Source organism: Mus caroli, unplaced genomic scaffold (genome assembly GCF_978045245.1).
Source record: "Mus caroli unplaced genomic scaffold, Mus_caroli_1 scaffold_10, whole genome shotgun sequence".
NCBI classification, from domain to species: domain Eukaryota; kingdom Metazoa; phylum Chordata; class Mammalia; order Rodentia; family Muridae; genus Mus; species Mus caroli.
Genome location: NW_028227265.1, coordinates 71,007,230 through 71,032,796, shown reverse-complemented (window position 1 = coordinate 71,032,796; position 25,567 = coordinate 71,007,230). Strand labels below are relative to the sequence as shown.

The 25,567-nt window shown below is 36.3% G+C and overlaps 1 protein-coding gene and 1 non-coding gene across 2 annotated transcripts in view; one reads left to right on the top strand and one right to left on the bottom strand.

The window, feature by feature from the left end:
* The window catches only part of Galntl6 (polypeptide N-acetylgalactosaminyltransferase like 6), a 1,086,926-nt gene that overhangs the window by 956,916 nt on the left and 104,443 nt on the right, over positions 1 to 25,567 (bottom strand). The window lies entirely within an intron of this gene.
* Positions 11,691 to 11,834, top strand: LOC115031804 (small nucleolar RNA SNORA48). The gene has a single exon (XR_003837466.1). It is a non-coding gene; the product is annotated as a small nucleolar RNA SNORA48 (small nucleolar RNA).

The following is a 25,567-nucleotide window of genomic DNA, read 5'->3' as shown; positions in this document are numbered from 1 at the left end:
TCTGAAAATAGATGAGTTTAAATTCTACGCAATTAAAAATGAATTAATTTTCCTCGACATCTTTGATGCATTTGGAATCTTACATGTAAAACTGGCCTTTATTCTAAAGTAATAACTAGGTTTATTAATTCATGGCATGTGGCAAGACAGGAAGAAATACCTGAAAAAAAATAACTGTCAGATTTAGCCACAAGTGTATCTATTTCACAGATTCAGAAACATGCGGCTGTTTAATAATTACTGGGCTTCTTCCTGCTAAGTTATAGTCAATGTTTAGTTGTCAGAAAATAACTAAAATAAGACAGAAAAATGATAGTTCTTTCAGCCAGTCATGGGACATTGCAGAAATCTATTTGTTTTTCTGTTTTAACTTGTGTTTATGTGTATTCTTTATTTCTGAAAATTTCTTGTTAAAAAAAATCATGGCACTGTTTATCTTGGGAGCTTACACTGTAGTTTGAATTCACTTACCTGGTGAGAGAGAATTAAAATAAAGGGAAGGACTAGAGAAAAATAAATGAATGCTTTTGTAAGAAGGTCCCAATTTTTAACAATCAGGATCTGAAGGAAAAGTTGATTATTCAGGAAAACATTACCTGAGTTTATACAATTCAAGTTTTCTTGAAATCGACTGGTATAATTTTTCAGAAATCAATACTTTTATGATGTTAAGAAATCTTTAAAACCTTTTACAATACATTCAAAACTATTAGTTTATGCAATAACAACAATATATAAGTGAGATTTTTTGATATTTAACTCTAAATTAAAAAGCAATATTGAATCTTCTGAAAAGTTCATATTGTTTGTTAACAATTTAAAACAGTGAGTTTTTTTTTCCTTAAAGACACATTCTTAGTGGAGAAACTATGTTATTTTTTAATTCAGAAAATATTCATAAGCTTCCGAAGTGCTGTTTGGCATGTGACTCTGAGTTATAGTGGAGAAACAATTGGTCCACATAGCAGTAAAGGCGATAGAATTCTTCACTCAACAGATAAGAACATGAATTGAGAAGTGGGTTTGATTTTGAGATTCATCACAAGTGCTTACCTTGTGAAATGTGGTCATGTAGGCTCAGGCTGAAATTTTTATCAAGCATCGTTGGAGACTTGACTTAAAGATATGCTGTTAGCCATGAGCTAATATCAAAAGCAGAGACCACAGTGTTTCCTCACCATTGCAAGAAGGAAGAACGCACATGCTCACTGAGGGCTTAGTCAGGAGACGAGTGTACTAAATACACACTGTTTGGCTTTATTTCTTTTTCATCACAAAAATAGGATTTCCAGTATTTTCTTTCATGATTTTATATTATTGGCCTTTATTTTCATTAATCCCAGGTCATAGCAGCCTCTTTATGCCAGTACTGTATCCCCACATGCATTACTGAGTGTTTTGCGTAGTGATTTATTATTGCACATGGGAAGAATAATTTTTGAGACTGAATTGATTATACTACAAGCATTATACATTTTGTTCTTGAGGTCTAAAAGAAAACAGTATCAACCTCACGAAAAAAACCTTCTTGTTTTTACAGAAGTCAAGTTGATGTGGAAGTTTACATTTCTAAATCATAATGGCCAGAGAGGAAATGGAGATGAGGCCCTGAAGCAGACGTCTGTGCAACTGCATCTATGACTTGCTAAGGAAGTCAGCAATCCGATGCTGCCTACTTTGGACAGATGTTGCACATCTTTTCCAAATGACAGGTTTTGTATCCACTTGGTCCATTCATATTGTCCTTGGAATCTCTCCAACCTTTTATTAAATGACAACTTTTGAATGAAAGGGCATATTTGTGTATGCGAATAAAAGAGGCCACATTATTTTGCATAAATCCTTTCTCATTAATATACAAATGCATCAATAATTGGAGGAACTTATAAGTAAACGTAGAGACCACTAGTCTTTTTTTTCTATTATTTTCTATGTACTAATCCTAGGGTACCTACACATTGGATACTTTCTGTGTACTATTTACAAAATCCTACTTTACATTGTTATTATGCTGTGTTACATTTTGACATTTGCTCAAATAATACCAATATTTATACCTAAGTAAAAATTAAAAGTCAAATCCGTATCTCTACTTAACAACATATATTCCCCTCCTTTGATTGTTCTCTGTAGGATTTTAAGTGTGAAAGTTCCAGTCACAATTCTGATGGGCATTTACTCCCAAAAACTGTGTACACTACTGTATGAAACATCTCATATTCCCATATTGTCATCACAGCATTATACAGAGATGCAGTCTAGCCTATTTTTTCTTTTCTTTTGTTTTGTTTTGTATTTTGCTTTTCGAGACTGGGTTTCTCTGTGTAGCCATGGCTGTCCTGGAACTCACTCTTTAGACCAGCCTGGCCTCCAACTCAGAAATCCACCTGCCTCTGCTTCCCAAGTGTTGGGATTAAAGGCATGAGCCACCACTGCCCAGCAGTCTAGCCTATTTTTTGTGTTTACTTATCCTACTTTAACCATCTATCCCCAGTGCAAGAAGAAAAATGGCAGCATATTCTTTTAAGCTTTAGGAGACTAGAACTCCTGTTCAGTTTGAAAGTTTTTACCAGGATTTGTGGAAATAGGTCATGATAGACATTCTTAGGTCAGAATTGGGAAGTCCAGAAAACGAATCAGGGAATCACACTTCAGACTTCCACTTTTGCAAAACAGCTACAGTACCTATTGAAAGAACAATTGGTTACCACGGCCACTGGAAAGAAATATAAAAGTATGGGAACCTAGCCTTCTCTTTATAAGATACCTAGGTGAACAAATAATAGAAACCTGAAACTGATCATTCCATATCTGTAGCCCTTCTAGTTTCACCAAAGTGAACAGGCATCTGTAATCAACCTTTTTAAGTGAATGTGCATCCCTGCCCTGCACATTAGGACTGCTGTCTAAATGACCTTGAATTCACATCCACTTGGTAGTATTTTAATGATAGATCACAGACCAGGTTAGTGCTCTAAACCTTTCATCTTCCTGGTCTCGTGAGTATATAATTGAGACACTTGAGTCTTGCTGCATCCTGACATGAAGCATGCATGCCAGTTTATTTTCAAATGGCTGTGGACATGAGTCAGGAGAAATGAGCTGAGAGACATTTAAAATAAAACTCCTGTGACCTAATTTAAGACTTGATGGGTAGTGAGGGCTATCTCTGTGCTCATGAATTCTGTGTTAAAGAATATGACAAAGGGATGGGACAATGAATCCAAAGCACAGCATTCACAGAATTAGTTCTATATGACCCCTAGGCAACATTTATGATAAAATGAAGATCAATCACAAAACAGTTTAGGTAATATAATCAATTTTTATCTTCAAAAAAAATTTTATCTTCAAATTTGTTAGCTGCTAGTCTTATATCAAGTGCTATACCAAAAAATTAATAGTTCTTATATTCTTATACCAAACAAGGTAATCTCAATTAACCAATAATAAACAAGCAAATAATAAATAAATAAGCATTTAATTTAGTTCCTTATTTGTGGTATAAGTTTTATTAATGTTTGATAAATTAGTTAATAGCTATGAATTATTAAAAGTGATTTCCTGATTATGGAGACTACATATTTTGGTCTTTGCATCTTAAAAGTATTACAAGGAAAATAACACAAAACATACGAAAGCTATCATTTGTGTGCGCACGCACACATACATACACACACACACACACAGACACCCACACCCACACACACACACACACACATATTGTCTCCATGCATGAATTGCTGCTCAAGACCTGGTTGAGTGACTTAATGAGATACTTTGTAAAACAACCTAAATACATAAAAACAAACAGTCTGCAAGGGACAATGAAGTGAGATATAGCTCAACTGTAAGGGTTTTGCCATTTGTGACGCCCTGGGCTCATTCCTAGTGCCACAAAAATGAATAAATAACAAATAGAGTATCCACATTTATTATATAAAATTAATAATTAACACTTTATTAAATGTTTATTTCAGGCCTTGAATTATAATTTTTCAATTCCATAATTATATATATATATATATATATATATATATATATATATATTATGTGTGTTTATGTGTGTATGTACACATAAACATAAATGTATATTTTCCACATTTGAATTATTATATAAAGATGAATAATGTTTTAAAATCAAATTGCTATGTTTGCAACATAATTAGAAATAAGTTAAACTCAATAGATGATCTAAGGCTGGTTTTCCTTCTGTTCATATCCTCTAGCTTTGGATCTTCGTGCTTCATAAACATATTTATTACTCATAAACACTCTCATTAATGATGTCATATGATACACCATATGGGGAAATGTGCTAAAATGAAGGATGATTTACTTGTATCTGAAGGAGCCCGGGAGTTAAAAGTTTTCTAGCTAACTAATAAGAGATATTGGCACTAGTCTACAAATCCAACTTCAGATAGCAATAATTGAACATTTCCATATAAGTTATTGCGTAATCTTGTATGTAGATTTTAGACATATCCATATTATCAGACATACTTTATTCTCTTACTGTGTAATTGTGTTCTTAATTATGATGGGAGGGATTTGTAACATATGAGCAAAATTTACTATCGTTCTATGCTGTGTATATCTCTTTATTCTCTAAACAGCCTTTCATGACTATTCATTCATTTAAAAGTAACGTTTTCTAGGACACACACCTATAAAATTATGCCAAGAGGACTGGAAGTTCTTTTTCTATAAAGTGACTAGGATCTTTGACCAATTCCTTGAAGAATCATGCACTCACAATCCCTGTTTTGTTGACAAACCTCAGCCACCAGGTGACTCAATTTGGTTTCTGATGGAATAAGTCATAGAAAGGTGCTCTGTGGACCCATTGGCTCAGTTTCTGTTGGCAGCTGTTCACAGTTAATAATGACCAAGGGCAATAATTCTTTTTCTTTAGAATTCTCACACATCTCCTGGTTTCTCCTGAGCATAATTCACCTTTTATATGGACAACAGGGACAGAGGTATTCACTAGGTTATAGCTTGAGACTTTACTTTCAAAACTTCAAAATAATTTTAACAACCTGAAAAAAACAGCTCTGAAAGTAAAAGAATTATAAACACCACAAAGATAATCATTAATAATTATTTAAACCATTTGTATTAAAAGTAAATTGGAATAGTTTCATATAAACAGCCATATATTCCTAAATATTATTTAGCTAAACATGACATAACATATTTACCTCGATGGATGAATGACCTAATCACTTTGCTTGCTATGCTATAATGCAATCAAATTATTAGGTAGTAAAATAGATACCCGATATTTATTATGAGTTAATTTATATAATTTTTAATGTATAAAATAACATATACCATAAGGAACTAAATAAAATTAAGAGGAGTATTATCAACTATCCCATTTAATAAGGAATCTAATATTTTAAAGATGCAATATAATTGAGTTTCCCTAAAATGAGCTTTAGGGAGACAAATTAACTAGCTAATAACATAAAGGTATGAGTTGAAAATTTGGTTCTATTTCAGCATTAGTTTTTATTTCATTCACTAAAGACACATTACATTGTATACATATCCCACTACAAGAAGACAGGAGCTGCAATCTGTCATATGCAGCAAGTAATGGTAAAGTGAATAAAGCAAGATTCTTCTTACCACTCTTTCCCTGTCATTTCACAATTCTTTAAATCTGAGATTCAAATTTGAAAAAAAGAACCTTGAACAAAATATCAGAATTCTGATACTTTTTACAAATAAGTTAATAGTGAATGTATTCATCTGAGATTTCAATATTAATTGATTCAACTTAAATTTAGATCATTACTTTCTGTTAAGTCATATTGATTTTGAATTCCAAATACATGTCTGATGAACTAGAAAATGATTTTAGTGTTCAAATAATCACTTTCTATAAATACAAATATAACTTCCAACAACACTATCCTGAAGTAACCTACTCACTCATGTCCAAAGTAGGTTACTCAATGGAATCCTGCCAGAGTAGAGGATCTTAAGAAGGAAAGCTGGTAGGATGCCCATTCACTGCGAAGTAGCAAGGTACAGTTGACCAACCACCTGCAGTCAGAGCTGAAGAAATGCTTTGTAAACTGGAATTGCTAGGAATTCAAACAAAATGCCATTGCATTTTGGGAAGAATAAGAGTGGGGCTTATTTTTTTCTTTCATCCTAAGAAACCTGACACCTCAAATACATCAAAATATATGAGTTCATGAAAATATGGTAAAGAAAACCACTATTTGTACTATTAATATGTGATATATAAACACAGGCACACACACACACATACACATACACACACAAAATCCACTTGGCTCTACCAACTCTATGACTAGAATGAAGTAAAGTCTTGCATCTAATATTATTTTTATTGTATGGCTTTCTGTTGAATATGAACATAGTCAAATTCATATATGATGATATAGATATAGGTTATAGATACAAGCATAGATATGGATATGGGTATAGATAGAGATGAATGGTTTATGCATTAAAAGACACAAAACCAGAGAAATGTGTGCTGCACACTCATTGAGTAGGAAGACTGATTTTACATGGGTATGTTTTAGTGTTCTTTAAGTTTTCTACTTGCAATTTTCATCAACAAATTTTACATGTTTATTTCTTTGAACAGTCATATTAATTCAGGCATATAGTTTTGCATCATTTATAGATAAGTGAAATGAGTTACAAAGCAGATGATAATTTCAACCCACCTCACCCACTCCTCTCTTATTAGACTTCCTTTGATATGATTGCAAGGGAGGGTGATGATCCAAAGTTTAATAAGAGAAACAGGGAGTAAAGAATAAATACTAAACTTATGTATCATTCTTGGAAGATAAATAGCACCTAATCAAAGGACTAGACTTAGAAATCTCAAGCATATACATGTTTGAAAATATACAAAAATAAGTATATTTTTCTGGGGGGTATACCTCTCAGAGATTCCTTCAAAACAGCCATATTGATCCCCCCCTTTGAATTGAATAGAGTATATTCAATTTAAATTAGTCAATGTTAGTGATTAATTGGTTCTAAAACTCCAGTGAATAGTCTCAGATGTTTATTGGAAATAGTACTCTTCTACCTATTACTTCTATTATAATTCACTTTTATTCTAGGCATGAAGATAGTGTGATATTTCTACTAAAGCCACTCACTGAGTTGTATCAAGGAACAGAGAGACTGCTGCTCACAAATCTAGTTGTTTGTATCTTAGGAAGTGAATCTAGCACAGTTGTTGTGTTGCTGCTATTTTTCTGAATCTCTATCTCTACACTTAGGTATCAGCAGATCACAGATTCACCTTAAGACGACAGACTAAACACGGGCATCTTCAGGGACATTAAGTGAGCATTTCTAAAATTGAACAACACTCCAGGCCTCAGTTGATGGCTCTGAAATAATGCAGGGTAAAAAGATTGGTAAACACCAGTCCAATGGAAAAAAGAGAGCAAACAGAAAATGTGTCAGACTGGTTTCAGAAGCAGTAAGTAGAGTCAAATTTATACAGTGAACAAAGCAACCTTGTGGTGATAAATAAAAAGCAGGAAAGCTGAGCAGTACTGGCCTCTGAGAGAGGGCTGTATCAAGAGGAATGTACAAACATCACAGATGTATACAAACTTGAACAAATGTTAGTAGAAATTATTCAAATAAGTAGAACAAATACAAGAACTATGAGATATCACGGGGAATATGTATCCCTTACTACACTGCTGTCAAACATATTCAATCAATACCGAAATGAAAAGTGATTTGTCGAGTTCAATTATGGCATAATTTAACAATGAATTTCCCTACAATCCCTCTATTAGACATTAAAATAAAATAAATAGGAAGTTGGTACAAGTAGAATACCATCTTTGGATTTTTCAACTGTTTCTAAAATTTACTTCTTAGATTGGATCCCAGTAATTATGGTTAAGATCCACCCTCTAAGCCGGGCGTGGTGGCACACGCCTTTAATCCCAGCACTCGGGAGGCAGAGGCAGGCGGATTTCTGAGTTCGAGGCCAGCCTGGTCTACAAAGTGAGTTCCAGGACAGCCAGGGCTACACAGAGAAACCCTGTCTCGAAAAACCAAAAAAAAAAAAAAAAAAAAAAAGATCCACCCTCTAAGTTGTGGCTTGCAATCCTAAAGTGAAGACACATATTCCTCTGTGCTGAAGAAAGTTTGTGGTTCCATTTCAAATGGTCTCTTTAGCTCTTTGACCATACCACCTATCACTTCATCATCTTCATCACTTAAGAATATGAAACTATATTAAAGATTGCTATGTCACAGTGTTTTCATGAAGATTCACTGAATATTGTTTTAAAAATGAATCATAAGGAAAAGCTTCAAGAAGGCACTGTAAGAATGATGATGTTTGGAAGTAACCAGAAAAATGTGAACTAATATTGACATACAAGTCATACTGGATCCAATGTGGTCAGTTCAGTGTACTGATGGCATACCACTCTGTCATGTAGCTGATAAGACTTTTCTCTCTGCACTAGTATTGTTCCCTTTGACTGTCATCTGTTTCTAGCCATTGCTCTCAAGTCTTGACTTCCCAATAACATCACTTTCAATTAGCAAAAACCAAATTTGATGCTTAAAATCAAAGTGTGTTATATTTAAATGACAATATTGGACTCTTCTCAAATTGCTTTGTTATTCTTTTAGGGACACTGAGAACTATATTTAACAATCATCCTCCAAAACTATAGCACTGAATTCTAGAAAAGGGAATGGATAGAAAGTTTTGAACAATCGTCCTTTGCCTACAGAAGTGCTTCAGTTTCCTGAGGTTCCATAGATAGATAGATAGATAGATAGATAGATAGATAGATAGATAGATAGATAGATAGATAGATAGATAGTTGAGTCAATTTTTCTTTTTAGGTATGTGACTTTAGGGAAGACCACTTTGCATTGATTTCTGTAAAGTTTTAAATGCCCTGGATGATTTTATCTAAACTCTCTGCATTCCTACTCTTTACCCTCTTGTCTCTTTAATCTTTTTCAAATGTCCTAAGCCATAACCTACCTCCAATTTTTGTAACTATAAGGAACGTAGAACATTTTCTCCTAAATTTTAGGTTATAATTCCCTGACTTACTGGAAATTTTATATCTATCTATCTATCTATCTATCTATCTATCTATCTATCTATCTATCAACCTATCATCTATCAATCTATCCATCTATCCTTGCTTATTTACTTATTGCATTCACACTATCTGACAAATTATATTAATCTAAGATGACAGTTCATGTTCTACCTCTGTATTCTTAACTAAAGGTATATGGTCTCTCTCTCCTTTTTTGTCTCACCTCTCCTCTTCTGCATTCTAAGCACATACAATTATTTCTGCCATAAAATATTGAATAAGTAAGACACTTTAACAACCAATATATTTGGTGCAATTATATCTTATAAAGAAGATATTTTGTAAACTCCTTCAACAGAGTGGATTCAAATGTTTGTGAAATTGAATACAAAACTTAAAACTTCCTTAAAATACACTTCAGCATGCTAACTCGTGTCTAATCATTTTCTCAACTCCATTAATAAACAAAATTAAGGATAATTAGAAGCCAGCAGTAGAAGATCTGGTACTGTGCTGGTAGCCAACTGTGAAAGAGTTAGGGGTATTCAAGAGGTATACCCTGCAGTATTTCCTTCTAATCAAGGTAAGTTTAGAGGAGACAGCTCCACAGACATTGCCCCTATGTGAAATGCAGCCTTTTCTATAGCTAACAATATAGCCACAAGAGCATTTTAATGATATGATGCCATGGTACATTTTTCAAAGTTACAGGGGAGCTTCATTCTAGGCAACAGTGTCAAAATTAGTTCAAAACATTTCTCTTCAGTTTAGGTGTGATTTCACTTTCACGATATCTAATTCATATTTCTTATGTTTAACAGGTTTCATCTCCTTTCTTGTAAAATAGATTATATATATATATTGTTTACAGTTATAAAATTTTTATGTTCTTGCTCTTCCAAGTGTAAAATATCTATCACATATTCTTAAAGATATTAAATTTTTTCAGATAAACAATTTAAGTTTTGAAGCTGATATTAATAATTTTTTGAATAATGTGCTAAACAATTCATGGAATGTGATTTCATTTTTATCTAATATGGTTCATCTGGTTGACTATCATTGTCTTAGTTAGGGTTTTAGTGCTGTGAACAGACACCATGACAAAAGGCAACTCTTATAAGGATGACATTTAATTGTACTTGGCATACAGGTTTCATAAGTTCACTCCATAATCACCAAGGCAGGAGCATGACATCATCCAGGCAGGCATGGTGCAGGTGGAACTGAGAGTTCTACATCTTCATCTGAAGGCTGCTAGTAGAAGACTGAGTTCCAGGCAGCTAGGACGAGGGTTTTAAAATCCAGATCCAGAGTGACACTCCTATTCTCACAAGACCCTACCTCCAAATAGTAGGACTCCCTGGGTCAAGTATATTCAAACTATGACAATGATAAAATGATATAAAACTGTCAGCATTTAAACAAAAGTATAGACTTAATAAGGAAAGAAAATAAGAAGAGCACTTAATAGGAATAAGCGACATGTGGGGAGGAACAGATACCAAAGCTTTATACCTATCCTTTTCAGTTCACTGGGTTATATTTTATGAATTCTCAGCACAATGGTTTTATATGGGTTGGAGGAGCTTAACTTATTCAGCTGGTTTCTATTTTTTTTTTTTCTGGAGTGACCAGAGAAAAGAAACTTAGATGCCAAATTCTAAAGAAGAAATTAAGAAATAGCTAATACTGTAGTTAGGAAGTAATTGTGTGGAAATATTTACAAGTAAGGTGATATACTGTATTTTCTATTCTATAATTTTCTTAATGAGTATAGCTAGTGAGACACATTTGAACTAGCCCAACTTTGTAGAGTGTGAATTTCCCAAAGTGAAATACAATTAGTATCTAATAGCAAGCATTTATATACTAGTTTACAACATTGGATACATTACAATGCAAGCAAAGAAACAAGTATACAACAACGAAATAAGATTTGGGTAGATATAGAAATAAGTTCTAGATCAGGGCAGGGGAGTAGTATAGGATTTAAGGTCTACTTCACAGAAGAAAACACATGCTTGCTACTGTGAATCTGTTCAAGGGCTCATGCTTGGGTCATGGTATCTCCAACATCCCTCTAAATCTTTATCTCTATACCCACACGTAAGTGCAGATCTTAGGTCTCATCAAACATGTGTCTTTGTGTGGCAGACAGTGATTAATGCAGAGACACATTGTATCGAGAATAAAGTACTGTGAATGTGATCAACTGAAATGGGAGATCTACACTTGGACTGAGCAGGTTACAGTTGTGTACTTAGGAAAAGAAAATGTCATGAATTGAGAAAAGAGCATGCAGGAGTATATTAAAGCTCTGAATAGAGAAAACTTAGAGTGAACAGCTGGAATTACATTAGTAATCTCAAAATGTGAAAGAAATAATATAAAAATTTACAAGAAAAGTATAAGATGTTGGGAGACTGGAAAGGTGAATCTGAGTAATGCAAAGGAGAAGAGTCAGGTATGAAAATGATCAAATTACAATGTATGCACTTATGACATTTGAAAAATAATAAATTGCATTCATGTTTGAAATTTTAAAGAATTAATATTTAAAGAAAAAAACATAATTGATCCCCTCCCCCCATTCACTAGGCAAAGAGACACCTTGTTGGTGATGTTGTTCTCATATTAGTCAGGAGTGGAGCAGATGGCAGTCTTTTGTTCATCCTAGCTTGAAGCCTGGCTTGGTGGCCAAAGCTGTCTTATGCATAGGACTAATAAATAGGACAAATCAAGTCAAATCAAATCAAATTCAGGCATCACAGAGCAACAGGAGGAAGAAAGATACTTGTGGACCACCATGCCACACACAGACCTGCCCTCCAGCTTACTGTACTGGTGGACAGTGCCATAGACACCTGCTTGCTGTCATACCATGAAGCATAGATAAAAGATGTCACCCTGGGACCCACAGTCACTTGGCCATCCTGGAGCAGGAGCTATTAGAAGGAGTATGTGGTGGTCAGATGGAAGAAAAAGAGAAGTGGAGCAACTTAAACATTGTGAAGAGAGTGGAACTGAAGATTCAATGGTGGAAAGGAATGAGTGCAGTGAGTGGACAGCCCCACCACCTGAAGCCATGGTGAGGTCCCAGCCTGATCTGCTGCTGAGGGCCATGTCTGAGTCCTTTGCTATGCATCAGCAGTGGGTCTCTATCAATTTCTGTGGTTCATATTACTACTAGAAAACACGGGATGTCTCTGGTTGGCATAGCTGTCAGGGACAATGTGGATGACCATGTTTACTTCCTCCTCATCACTGGATGCAGGACTAAAGAGTGTTGGCCCCATATATCACTGGTAACACTTGGACGAGTAGGGCCTGAACCTTGCCTGGATAGCATTGCAGAGCTGGCCCTGGTGGCTGTCGTGCAGGTGAACCAACCTGAGGACTAGAACTGGGGAGAGCTGGACTAGTCACTCATCTGCCCTGAGGTGGCATGGGTCCCAGTATGATGCCTGTCCTCTCCCCATCTTGACACTATATGTAGCATTAGGGAGAACCCCTCTGGAGGGGGTGCAACAGAGTCATGAGAGCAAGAGAGCTGCCCTTGCCCCATCAGCTGCAGTACCAGGGAAGTGGTCCCTGCATCTTGCCTGGGTAGCACAGTAGTGCTGGACCTGGTCGAGTGGGAGCAGATCAGCCATCAATCTCTGAAGAGAGAGCAGGAAAGAGCTGGGTCTGCACCATGTCTGCCTTGGTGTAGCCTGGGTTGAAGGGGAGATGTCCTCTGTTTACTCATTCCTCACTACCTGAGGCAACTGGGAGAGCTGACTCTGAGGTTATGAGAGTTGGAGAACTAGCCCTGATCCCTCACTGGCCGTAGCACTGGGAGGGGAGGGCCCTGCATCTAGCCTGGGAAATACAATGGAGCTGACCCTGATGGGAAATACAAGGGCGAGCCATTCCTGAGGTAAGGGTGAGAGCAGGTCTGACCATGCCCCTCCTGCCTTTGTCAGCATTGGGTGATCCAGCAGGACCTTTGCTGGAGAGTTTGCCATGGAGATCTGGATAAGGGAGAGATTACAGACCAAACACCTTAGCTACCACCCATGCCCAGATCCAGGACTCTGAATTAGCCCACTTCAAAAGCAAACAATTTGCAAATGGTTGGTATTTGTGAAAATTCCAGTCCTGGTGTTCCAAAGCTGCAAGATCAGCATGACACAGGGCAACAAGAGGATAATCAAGAGGAGTCTTGGTGAAGATCCAACACTGATGGTGTCATAGAGACCAGATGTCTGGAACCAGACCAATGACTCATTGCAATGAACATTTGCATGTGAAGATCTGTAGGCAGAGGGATATACTGTGTGGCACACTGTGACATACTTTAGCTTCCAAGATTTCTACTCCTTGATGCTGTGGTTTGTTCCTTGTTTTTATGTTTTATTTTGGTGGGGGAAGATTACAAGGTTGAAGGGTGAGGATGAGGGGATGGGAAAATGAGCAGGATTATTGCATGATATGAAACTCAAAAGAATCAATAAAATGTTAACCTCTAAGAGGCAAGGGAGAAGAGGAATGGGATGAGGAAATCCGGGAGGGGGGACAGAGGAAGGACAATGACTAGAATGTTACCAAATAAAATAATTTAAAGTAAAAATAATAAAAAGTAGCCTGGGCTGGCATTTGTGTAGCTGTCTCCAGAGAGGCTCTGCCAGTGCCTGGCAAATACAGAAATGGATGCTCACAGTCATCCATTGGAAAAAGCACAAGGTCCCCAAAGAAGGAGCCAGAGAAATACCCAGGGAGCTGAAGGGGACTGAAGCCCCATAGGAGGAACATCAATATGAACTAACCAATACCCCCCCAGAGCTCCTTGGACCTATACCACCAATCAAAGAAAACACATGGTGGAACTAGTGGCTCTAGCTATATATGTAGCAGAGGATAGCTTAGTTGGTCATCAATGAGAAAAAAGGCCCTTGGTCCTGTGAAGGCTCTAGGCCCCAGTATAGGGGAATTCCAGGACCAGGAATGGGAGTGGGTGGGTTGGGGATCAGGGAGAGGGGAAGGGGATAGGGGATTTTCAGAGGGGAAACTAGGAAAGGGGATAACAAATGAAATGTAAATAAAGAAAATATCTAATAAAAAATATAAATAAATAAATAAATAGTTTTAGGAAGTAAATTGTTTGTAAAATAATAGCTATTAGAATGGATTGGTGGTAGAATAATGTTTTATCAAAAGTTATTTCTAATTATATTTAAAATTATTATTATTGCTATTATTATTATTATTGGCAACAGCAAAGGAAGATACTAATTTAAATATATTTTATTTGAGAATATGCATTTTAAACTAATCCTAGTAAAAGAAAAGAGGAAAGTATACCAAAATGCCATTCATAATTAATATAACACATTTATGCAATACCATCAACACGGGTGCACTGTGGAATTATAATTTATAACCAAAGAAAAGGGATGGGGAGTAAATGTAGTATTAAACAGTATAAGGATTTTGAAAATGGTATACATTACAAAAAAATTTAACATTAAAATTACTTTATGTAAATTCATCATAAATTATCTATTTCTCTCTTATATTTCTTATTTCTCTCTAAACAGATAAGTTCATTATGTTATGTATCTGAAGTTAGTTGCCATGGATTCTGTTATTTTATTATTCATTATAATTTTTCATTAATTATATGAACAATTTTTATGACTTTTATGCTTTTTTTTCATCACAGACCCAACCTACTGCTACAGTATGTTTCTTGTATTTAGGTATAAAGATGTTTTACGTGCTTATGTGGCTATACACTACATTCCTAGTGGCCAGAAAAGTTTACTGTAGCCCCTAGAAATGGATTACAGATGGTGGTGAGCCTTCATGTAAGTGTTTGTAATTGAACCTGGGTCCTTTGGAAGAGCAATAGATGCTCTTCACCAATGAATTATCTTTCTAGTCCTTTATCAGCCTTTCTATATTTGAACTCTCATTCCTACAGAAGAACCAACAGATGAGTAAATATGCTAGGTAGTAGTGAAGAAAAGCAAGGATAATTAAGAAATATCTAGGAAATGAATTAGAAGCTGTCTTACCAAGCTAACTTTTGCCTGAGTAAAATCACTTGTTACATTACTATAAAACATTAATGATCTGCAGTCTTGAACCTTCAGTATTTATAGAACCATATTTACCAGTTTCCTTACCAGCATTCTCTTTTGAGAAAGCGCCAGAGGAAACCTTTACTTCCTCTGGAAGTAAATACTGACTCAAGCCAGCTATGCATCCAAACTCTTCCCGGAACAGATTAGAAAGGCATGTTTCTCCTCTTGTGCCTTGAATGCTCGTTTCATTTTATTCCTGTTGTTTGTTTGGGCTCATTTTTAGAGATTAAGAAAGGCCTGGCATTGGAAAGGAGCATCCAGGAGCCTGTGTATCTATAACAAAGTATTATTTATACTAAAGAAAGAAGATGAGAGGTGAGAGAAAGAGAAATTGTACATTCTGAATGTATAATTTACTGTATGTGAAAGAAAAATTAACATCACTTTACTATTAAAATAAGATCCAAGTCAAACTTTTAGAAATAAAAGTGTCCTTAGGATGCATATGAAGAAAAAAATGTAAAGATTCATTTACTTAAAGTTTGACTTGAGACTTAAAAATATTGAGGGAGTCATTCGTGAAAAATGTAGAAAAGACTTAATAAGATAAAAGTCAGAGTACGAGTCAAGCTTATGTGTTAGAGCACCTGTCTTCTTGGTGCTTTCATCATCCAAGGAGTCTGATTGATTCCGGTACATTTCCAACAGTTTAGATGAAAGCGTGTATTAGGCTTTGAAGTAACTCTCTGCACAAGTAGCATTTCCAAAATGAAATGATAGATTCCTCCTCACCCTGTCATAAGAACTATTATAATTATAACTGAGCATATAGCACCTTCATAAAAACAAAATAAAAATAGAGATAAAAGTAAAAATATGATACAACTACCAATTCTTTGCTCTATTTCAATATTTACCCTGATGACTTTTAATATATATATATAATCAATATATAAAATATATAACTAACAGTAATTCTTCTTAAAAAGGAATTAATGTAATATATGAATCTAAAAATCTTAGTACTTCCTGTATGTTTCTTTGTGTCATATATTTATCATGATATAACAACCTTCTAAGAGGGGGTTATAAATTTGTTTTGATTTTTATTAATTTTTATTTATTTATATTCCAAATGTTAACCAACCCCCATTCCTGCTCCCCCTGTCAGAGTTCTTCACACCCTCCCCTTTACCTATGACAGGCTGTTCCCCCACCAAACCCCCTTATCCACCCCTCCACCTCACATTCCCCATCATCTCTCTTCCCTGAGGTATCAGGTCTAGTCTCTCTAGGAACATCACCTCCCACTGTTACCAGCAGGCTAGTCTGCTGCTACATATGCACCAGAAGGCCAGGGGTAAGCCTCTCTTTGGTTGGTTGCTTAGTTTCTAGAAACTCTTAGGGGTCTGGGTTAGTTGATACTGTTTTCTTCCTATGGGGTGGTCATCCCTTCTGCTCCTTCTTCCATAGGGGTTCCTGACTTCAGTCTAATAGTTAGATGTAAGTATCTGCATTTGTCTCAATCAGGCGCTAATAGATCCTCTCAGAGGACAGCCATGCTAGGCTCCTGTCTACAAGCACAATATGGCATTAGAAATATTGTCAGGGTTTAGTGCCTGAGCATGGAATGGATCCCAAGTTGGGCCCATCACCGGATGGCCTTTCCTTCAGACTATGCTCTATTTTCGGCCCTGCATTTCATTAAGACAGGAACAATTCTGGGTCAATATTTTTGAAGGTAGGTGGGTGGCACCATTCCTCCACTGGAGGTTCTGTCTATCAACTAGGGGCTCTTCCAGTTCCATGACCCCATTGTAGAGCATCCCCATTGGGTCCTGGAAACCTCTTATATCCCTGGTCTCTGGGACTCTCTAGAGATTCCTCCACCTCCCATCCCCCAAGAGCTGCATATTTCTATTCATTCTCCTCATTCTCTGGGCTTCTCTCTTATCTCCCTGATACCTGATTCTGCCCCCATCCCCTTTTTCCCTACTCCTCTCATCTACCCAGATCTCACCATTCCTCTGTCTCCTATGATTATTTTCTTCCCCTTTCTAAGTGGTATTGAAGCATTCTCACTTGGGCCATCCTTCTAGTTAAACTTCATATGGAAAAATCCACCAAGATGAAGTCTCAATTCTGAACATCTATGCCCCAAATGTAAGCTACCCATATTTGTAAAAGAAACTTTACTATGCTCAAAGCACTCACTGAGCCTCACACCATAATAGTGGGAGACTTCAACACCCAACTCTCACCAATGGACAGGGCATTGAAACAGAAACTAAACAGAGATAGAGTGAAATTAACAAAAGTTATGAACCAAATAGATTTAACAGATCTCTACAGAACATTTAACCTCAAAATAAAAGAATGTACCTTCTTCTCAGCACCTCAGGGAAACTTCTCCCAAACTGACATATAATTGGAAACAAAACAAGCCTCAACAGATACAAGAAATTTGAAATAAATCCATGCATTCTATCAGATCACCATGGACTAATGCTGGACTTCAATTACAACAAAAACAACAGAAAGGCCACATACTCATGGAAACTGAACAACTCTCGACTCAATGATAACGTTTTTAATTCTTATTCTCAAATTCCTATTTTTAATCAACAGATACAATATATGCATCTGTCTGAAAGAATTAAAAAAAACTTTATGGTAAAAAAAAATTCTGGAAATCAAAGAATGTAATCACTTTCTAGCCAAACTTGAAGTTTAAGATATTCATCTTCAATATTTTATGCTAAAGAATAACTATGATATGTTTAGATTACATTAGGAAAGTAATTCTTCAGAAAATGATAGAACAGAAATATCCAAATGTCCTTTTGTCTCAAAAAGACTCTACCCCTTTAACCAATTACTCTTATGCTTCTTAGTATAATGCATATAAGAAAATTATGTAATATAAAATGCAATTAGGTATGAGCTGTTGATATCTCTGAAGATTGGTTAAATGCTCTGTTTTTTTGTTGAAATGCTTATTTAAATATTGAGGTCAATGTAAAATATTATAAATATTATGTTTGAAATAACCCCTCCTCCTTTTATTATGTTCAGTATCATGTAGTCCAAGGTTCTGCATTCTAGGTCTATCTATATGTAGAGGCCAATCATAGAAAAGCAGTTTGGAATAGATGAGGGACATCCAAATGAATCAAGTGTTCATAGCTATGAATACCTGGATGCATTTGTTTAAAGAGCCCCAATTAGAATCTCTAAGTGGATTAAATAAATAATAAAAAGGTAAAGGCCTAACATGACATTATGAGACAAGGAACCTCAGCAGTTACCATTGAGTTCATTTTCTGTTGGCCACCTACTGCTGGGCATGCAGCCTACCCTTAAGTTTGTTTTTGCAGTGATATTCCCTTAGAGAAAACTAGTTATCCTTTGCAAGTGGTTATGAACTGAAAATAGCCTCTGGGTCAGGAATTTGCGTGAGTGCCCATTTCCTCATTTAGTTTTAGGACCCCAGCTGCTGCAAACCGATGCATGCCTTGTGGATTCATTTAGACCCTGTGCATCCTGCCTTGGTCTAAATCCCTATGAGTTCATATGTGCATCAACCAAGTTGATTTTGAGGGCCTTGTTTTCTTGGTTACTGTATCTTCTATGGGTTTAACACTCTTTCTGCCTCCTCTAGCATAGGGTTCCCTGAGTTCTGAGGAGAAGAGGTTTGATGGAGATATCCGTTTTAGCTCACATTGTTTTTTTTGTTTTTTTTTTTAAATGTTTATTAGATATTTTTCATTTACATTTCAAATGCTATCCCGAAAGTCCCCTATACCCTTCCCCTGCCCAGCTCCCCTACCCACTCACTCCTGCTTCTTGGCCCAAGTATTCTCCTGTATTGGGCATATAAAGTTTGCAATACCAAGGGGCCTCTCTTCTCAATGATGGCCGACTAGGCCATCATCTGCTACATATTTGGCTAGAGACAGGAGCTCTGGGGGTACTGGTAAGTTCATATTGTTGTTCCACCTATCAGGTTGAAGACCCCTTTAGCTCCTTGGGTACTTTCTCTAGCTCCTCCATTGGGAAAGCATTTGACAAAATCCAACACCCATTCATGATAAAAGTCTTGGAAAGATAAGGAATTCAAGGCCCATACCTAAAGATAATAAAATCAATATAGAGCAAACCAGTAGCCAACATCAAACTAAATGGAGAGATTAGCTCACATTGTTAAAAGCTTTTTTTTTTTTTTATTCTCTGTGTCATATGTGGCTGTGTGTCTCCATACCTGTTCCCATCCATTGCAAAATTATGTTTCTCTAATGATGGATGAGCAAAGGACTGATCTATAACAGAATGCTATTAGATTTATTTTACTACTATATTTTGATGTTGTTACTTTTTAAAACACTATATCTCCCAGGTCCCTGGGTTATTTAGACTCAGTGTGGAGTATGGGTTCTAGCTCATGGAACCCAAGTCAAACCAGAGATTGGTTGGTTACCCCTACAAGCTTTGTACTACCATTGTAGTAGTATAGCTTGCAGGCAGGACACCAATGTAGATCGAAGCATTTGTGGCTGAGTTGGTGTTTATGAATTCCTTTTGGTACTGTGTAGAGTACCTTCCAGTACCAGAGATGCTAGAATGATGGGTGAAGGCTAGGCATTAATTCAACTTATTTATTTATTTATTTATTTATTTATTTATTTATTTATTTAAATCTTATCTCTTTTTACTCTACAGATTCTTTTCCTAGATATCACAGCTTACACTTGGGTAATTTTATCTGAATCCTTAGTGAGAAGGTGTGGGTCTCTACATATATACGCTTTTCTTGTGTTTTCTAGTGTACTCATTTCCTTCCGTTTATTTTGTCCTACTCTGGAGTGTTTGTTTTTATCTTACCATATTTTATTATTATTCCTTAAAGGCCTCTTTTTTTCTAATGAGAGACAGTAAGGTGACAGTGACTAGTGTTGATTGTAGTAGCTTGTGTCTAAGTTCCTTACTTCACAGCTGTATCAGGTTGCTGTGTATAGATGGGAATCAGATCTAAAGATCATCCCATTGGCCCATCTCCCTTACAAGGACCCACAACCTATCTACCAGCTGTAGACCAGGATTTCATATCCAGAACAGTTATCTTATGTTTTACTATAATACATTTCCCAATTTCATACTGTTACTAATTATTTGGCACAAGTTGTTCCATTTAGCTGGCAGAATGTAGCTCTTTTTATCCATCCCCAAGGCAGACACTTCACATAAAATTGGCAGGAAACCTCAAGGGTACTTTTCTTATGCAAAAATCATTCCCAGCTAGCTATAGTAAAGGCATGCCCATATCTGTGGACTTGTATCAGGCTGTGATAATTTTTAGTCTTTTTTTGCTGGTGATTGATGACATTGCTGGTGTTTGGTTTGCCTTATTATTTTTACTTATTATCTACTTGTAGAGTTGTCATCTTTATGATATACATTTCACTCTATATTCTACAAGTACTTAATAAGATGTGAAATAAAAAAAGAAAGCACAAATAAGTTTTAAAAAGGATACTTTAATTTTTCAGTCTTTAACTAATATGTCCTCTTAATAATTTCAATTTGGGAGTGTTTTATTAAGGGGGGATGCTGAACCATTTATTCAGCAACACAATTTCTCACATAGGAAATGATCTGTTGATGAGGGGAACTGTTATCTCATCAGCTTTTTTAGTGTACCAGATCCATAATTTTTCAAGCATAATATGCAGCATTTAAATAGTTGACTCTCATAAGCTAAAAATGTTGAATTTCCATCATCACTTAATGGCTCTGTAAATATCCTGTTTTGGTGATAACAGCTGCTGCATATGTGTGGAGAGCAAAACTCAGATGACTTTTGGTCTAGTAATCTCTCATCCTTACTCCGCAAGAGTTTTCATACTTAGCTCCAGTTTCTAATGCTATACAAATAGTTTGCTCTGAACATAACTAGAGTATTCTTTATTATAATCAAAATATTTCTTGTGGCTTTGTTATCAATTAAATCAAAAAATGTTGAGTGCCCAGATGTATTTGCAAGACATGGAGAATGTAAGGATGAGCAGCAATGGAATTGACAGAGTCTTTCAATTCAAGATCTCTTTATTTACTCTACGACAAAAATGAGGCACTGCCCAAGCATGAGATGGACAAGGAGGACACCAAAAACCATGTGAACGTGAACAGAGAAGCCCCATGAAGCTGCACACCTAAAGAAATAATTAAAGTCATTTGAGTAAAGATGGGAACAGGATAGGAAATCCTCTTCAGTGAATCGCACACCTATAGGTCCTGTGCTAGTCAGCCCTGAAAACATACAAACAAGTAACATTATGTAGAGCCAAAAAGTAGTATTTTGGAACATCTATGTGTATGCAAATACATGTCTACATGTATGGATGACAAGAGAGCCCATAAATCTGAAGCACAGAGAGGGGGAATATGTGCAGGGCTTAGAGAGAGGAGGAGAAAGAATAATGATAATCAATTAATATCTCAGAAATTAACAAGAACAACAAAACAATCACAATGCACAGATGTAAGGCTGCTCTGCTGTCCATGCTGTCACTACAGGACCAACTGTCAGCACTTCCCTTCCAGGGCTTTTGTGCCCAGTTTTTAGATAGTAACACTTTTCTCTGGTTTCTTGATGCATCTGAGTTACAGTTCCCCCGAATGTAGCTGATTCTCCTTCAACTTCTAGAACTTAATTTGTGCTTATAAATGCTATTATTATAACAAAAGGATGATGTATATCACACACACACACACACACACACACACACACACACACACACACACAATCTACCTGATAATTACTATAGAAATGATTTTAAGACTATTTGATTAAAAGAAATCCAAACTCACACTGCTACTACAACAAACATTTAGCAACCCAAGTATTGTCTTACTGAAAGTAGCATGTGTAGGAATTTAATCTGTATGGACAAAGCATCTGTTTTACTCTTGTAAGGTTTGCAAGCATATGGATAGAACTAGAAAATTTTATACTGACTGAGGTAACCGAGTCACAAAGAGCACACATTGTATGTACTCACTGATAGGTGGATATTGGCCAAAAAAAGCTTGGAATACCCACTATAAAACTCAAAGACCATAAGATACCCAAGAAGAAGACCAAAGTGTGTATGCTTCAGTCCTTCTCAGAAGGGGGAAGAAAATCATCATGGAAGGTAGAGGTAGTGAGGGATCTGGGAGAGGGAAAAAAGGGAGCAGAATCAGGTGTGGGAGGAGACAAGGGGAAGAGAAGCACAGGGGATCAGGAATTTGACCTGACTTGTGTAGCAGTTGGGGGATGAGGAACTGGGGGTAGCCACTAGAAAGTTCCAGATGCCAGAGATCTAAGAGCTTCCCAGGACATACCATGGATGATATTAGCTGAAATACCCAACAAAGGGGAGAAAAACCTGTAGAGGCCATATCCAGTGGATAGTCAAGGTCCCCCAGTTGAGGGATGGGGCCACCCACTCAAATTAAAATTAGGAATCCAGAATTGCTTCTGTCAAAAGGAAATGCAGAGACAAAGAGTGGAACAGAGACTGAAAGAAAAGGTATTCAAAGACTGCCCCAATTTAGGGATCAATGCCACATGCAGACACCAAACCCGGACACTATTGCTGATGCCAAGAAGTGCTTGCTGACAGGAACCTAGCACAGCTGTCCCCTGAGAGGACAGAGCCTGACCAATATAGATGAGGTTGCATGCAGCTGACCACCAGACTGAGCATGGGGACCCCAAAAGAGGAGTTGAGGGAACACTGAAGGAGCTGAAGGGGTTTGCAATACCATAGGAAGAACAACAATATTAACTGAACCAACCCAGCAAACTCCCAGGGACTAAACCACCAACCACGAGTACACATAGGGGGACCTATGGCTCCACCTGCATATTTAACAGAGGATTTCCTCATCTGGAGTCAATGGGAGGGAAGCCCCTTGGTCCTGTGTAGTCTTGATGAACCAGCATAGGGGAATGCTAGGGCTGTGAGGCAGGAGTGGGTAGGTGGTTGGGAGGGGGGAGATCCCTCATAGAAGAAGGGGCAGGGTGAAGGGGATATGGGTTTGTGGAGGGAAACAGGGAACGGAGATAACATTTGAAATGTAAATAAATAAAATAACTAAAAAGTGAAAAAAGAGAAAAATTAATATTATCTTTTATGTTCTATTGTGAATTTTGTATTAACTATCCTAATGTGGTAAGATTAGTCCACAGTTTCATGAAAAAATATGCTAAATGTAGTATTATTGCCTTTGAAATTTATGCAAAATTTTGAGGTAAAATTAATATTAACAAACAGATTTTCAAGATCCTATTCTTAGGTGAGTAATAGCCCTCATTTAATTAAAAACATGTATTCCTTTTTTTGTATACTTACCAATAAAATGTACCAAAAGTAAAATATTTTTGAATGTATATATTTTATGCACTTATTAAAGTCTTTTTATAGAACCAATTAAATTATTCAGATTAAAATGGTTCAGATATAATTTTAATTTTATTATTCTCATTTGTGAAACTAATATATTTGTAGTGTATTTGCATAATTTCCACCCCATACTGTCCACACACCAACTGCACTCCCACTCCTCCTCAACTTTATGACCTGTTCTTCTTTAACTATTACAGTTATATATTTTCATGCAGGCATGCACGTACACACACGCGCACACACACACACACACACAGAGAGAGAGAGAGAGAGAGAGAGAGAGAGAGAGAGAGAGAGAGATGCCTACACCATACTTATGCATTTATAGATAATCCTGCTGAGTCAATTAAGTACTGCTAAAATGAATATGTGTTAAAGAGATTAAATAAGCTATCTATTTGAGAACACTGTGCAGTAAAAGTGTACACACACAGATATTGCTAATCTTGACGATGTTTGGAAGTCTTTTGTCCCCCTTTACTGCATCAATTCAGACAGCATGACCATATTCTGCTTTGAGTCGGCACTCATGTAAGTCCTTGCTCTTAACTTACTCAGGGTTCTCCTGTCTTTGGGGCTACTATAAGGAATTAGTTTTGGATTCCCTCATAAAGCTGAAGGCACTTTCATATGCCCTCTGCTTTTGTGCAGGATCATTGTATTGTCCCTAAGAGGTATTTCTCATTAAATAGTAGAACGTATGACACAGAGGTATTAGGAACTTTTCTATTCTAAGGTCATGGGTCATGGCAGTATTACTGCCCTCTGTACTGAACACATTTGATGGTTCATAACTGATTGCAAAATTGAAAGAATGACTAATTGAAATTTTTGAATGACTGAAATTGCTTACAGTTCTAAAAGAAAAGTTGCTGGATACTCAGACATTGAGAAAATTAGGGTGATGGATAAATGTTAATATTGAATGATGTTTAGTGACTAAGAATAAATGATTTTTCTAGTGACATATGGCCATGTTATACGTGTTAATATAAAATGACTGCATGAAATTATAGTATCAGTAAATTTTCTTACTCATAAAACCTCTCTTTTTCTCTCTCTCTTTCTCACTATATGTATACACACACACACACATATATATTTCTCATGTTGATGTGATCTGTCTTAATTAATTTATTAGAAATAAAGAAATGGTGAAAAGGTGAATAAAATTAACATATTACTATTTACACAGATGTCTTTCTTCATTCTTTGCATTAGCTATAGGTCATGGATGTGTGTATGTGCATGTGTGTGTATGTGGTTATGTACATATGTTTCCATGTGTATATGCTTGAGTGTGGTGTAGGTGAACCCGTGTACTTATATGCATGTGTGTGAGTGTGTATGTATGTGAGTGTATGTGAGTGTGTGTGTGTGTGTGTGTGTGTGCGCGCGCACACGCGTGCACATGCATGTATATGTGAATTTAGAACACAGGTATGTACCTTGATCTGTTAACAGTTGATTTTACAAGATTCTTACAGCTATTCAAATGTCCATGTGTTCATTGAGAATTTCAATAACTTCAAAAGCAATACTTCCAAGCAGTTACTAATCCACATTTTAGGAGCCACAATTTTGGCTTAAAAGAATAAAGACATATTATGTGTATTTTATTTATAACTATAATATTGTCTTTTAAAATATTTTCTTGTATCTCTGAGGATATCATATATGTGTGCAATGTACATATCTACCTGTTTTTTATGCACTTTAAGTCCCTATGGGACCCCAGAATGTCCTCCAACCTAATTCATGATCTTTGCCCCAATTTTAAATAGATCACTGTGTCTAGTTAGTGCTGCCTACATGTGTTTGGAGCTGTGGCCATTCTGTGCAGCATGGGACATATATTGGTACCATATTTTCATGCCAGTAAGTAACCAGCTGTCGATTGTCCCTCCATATGATGCAGGGCAATGTGAGCACCTCTCCATCA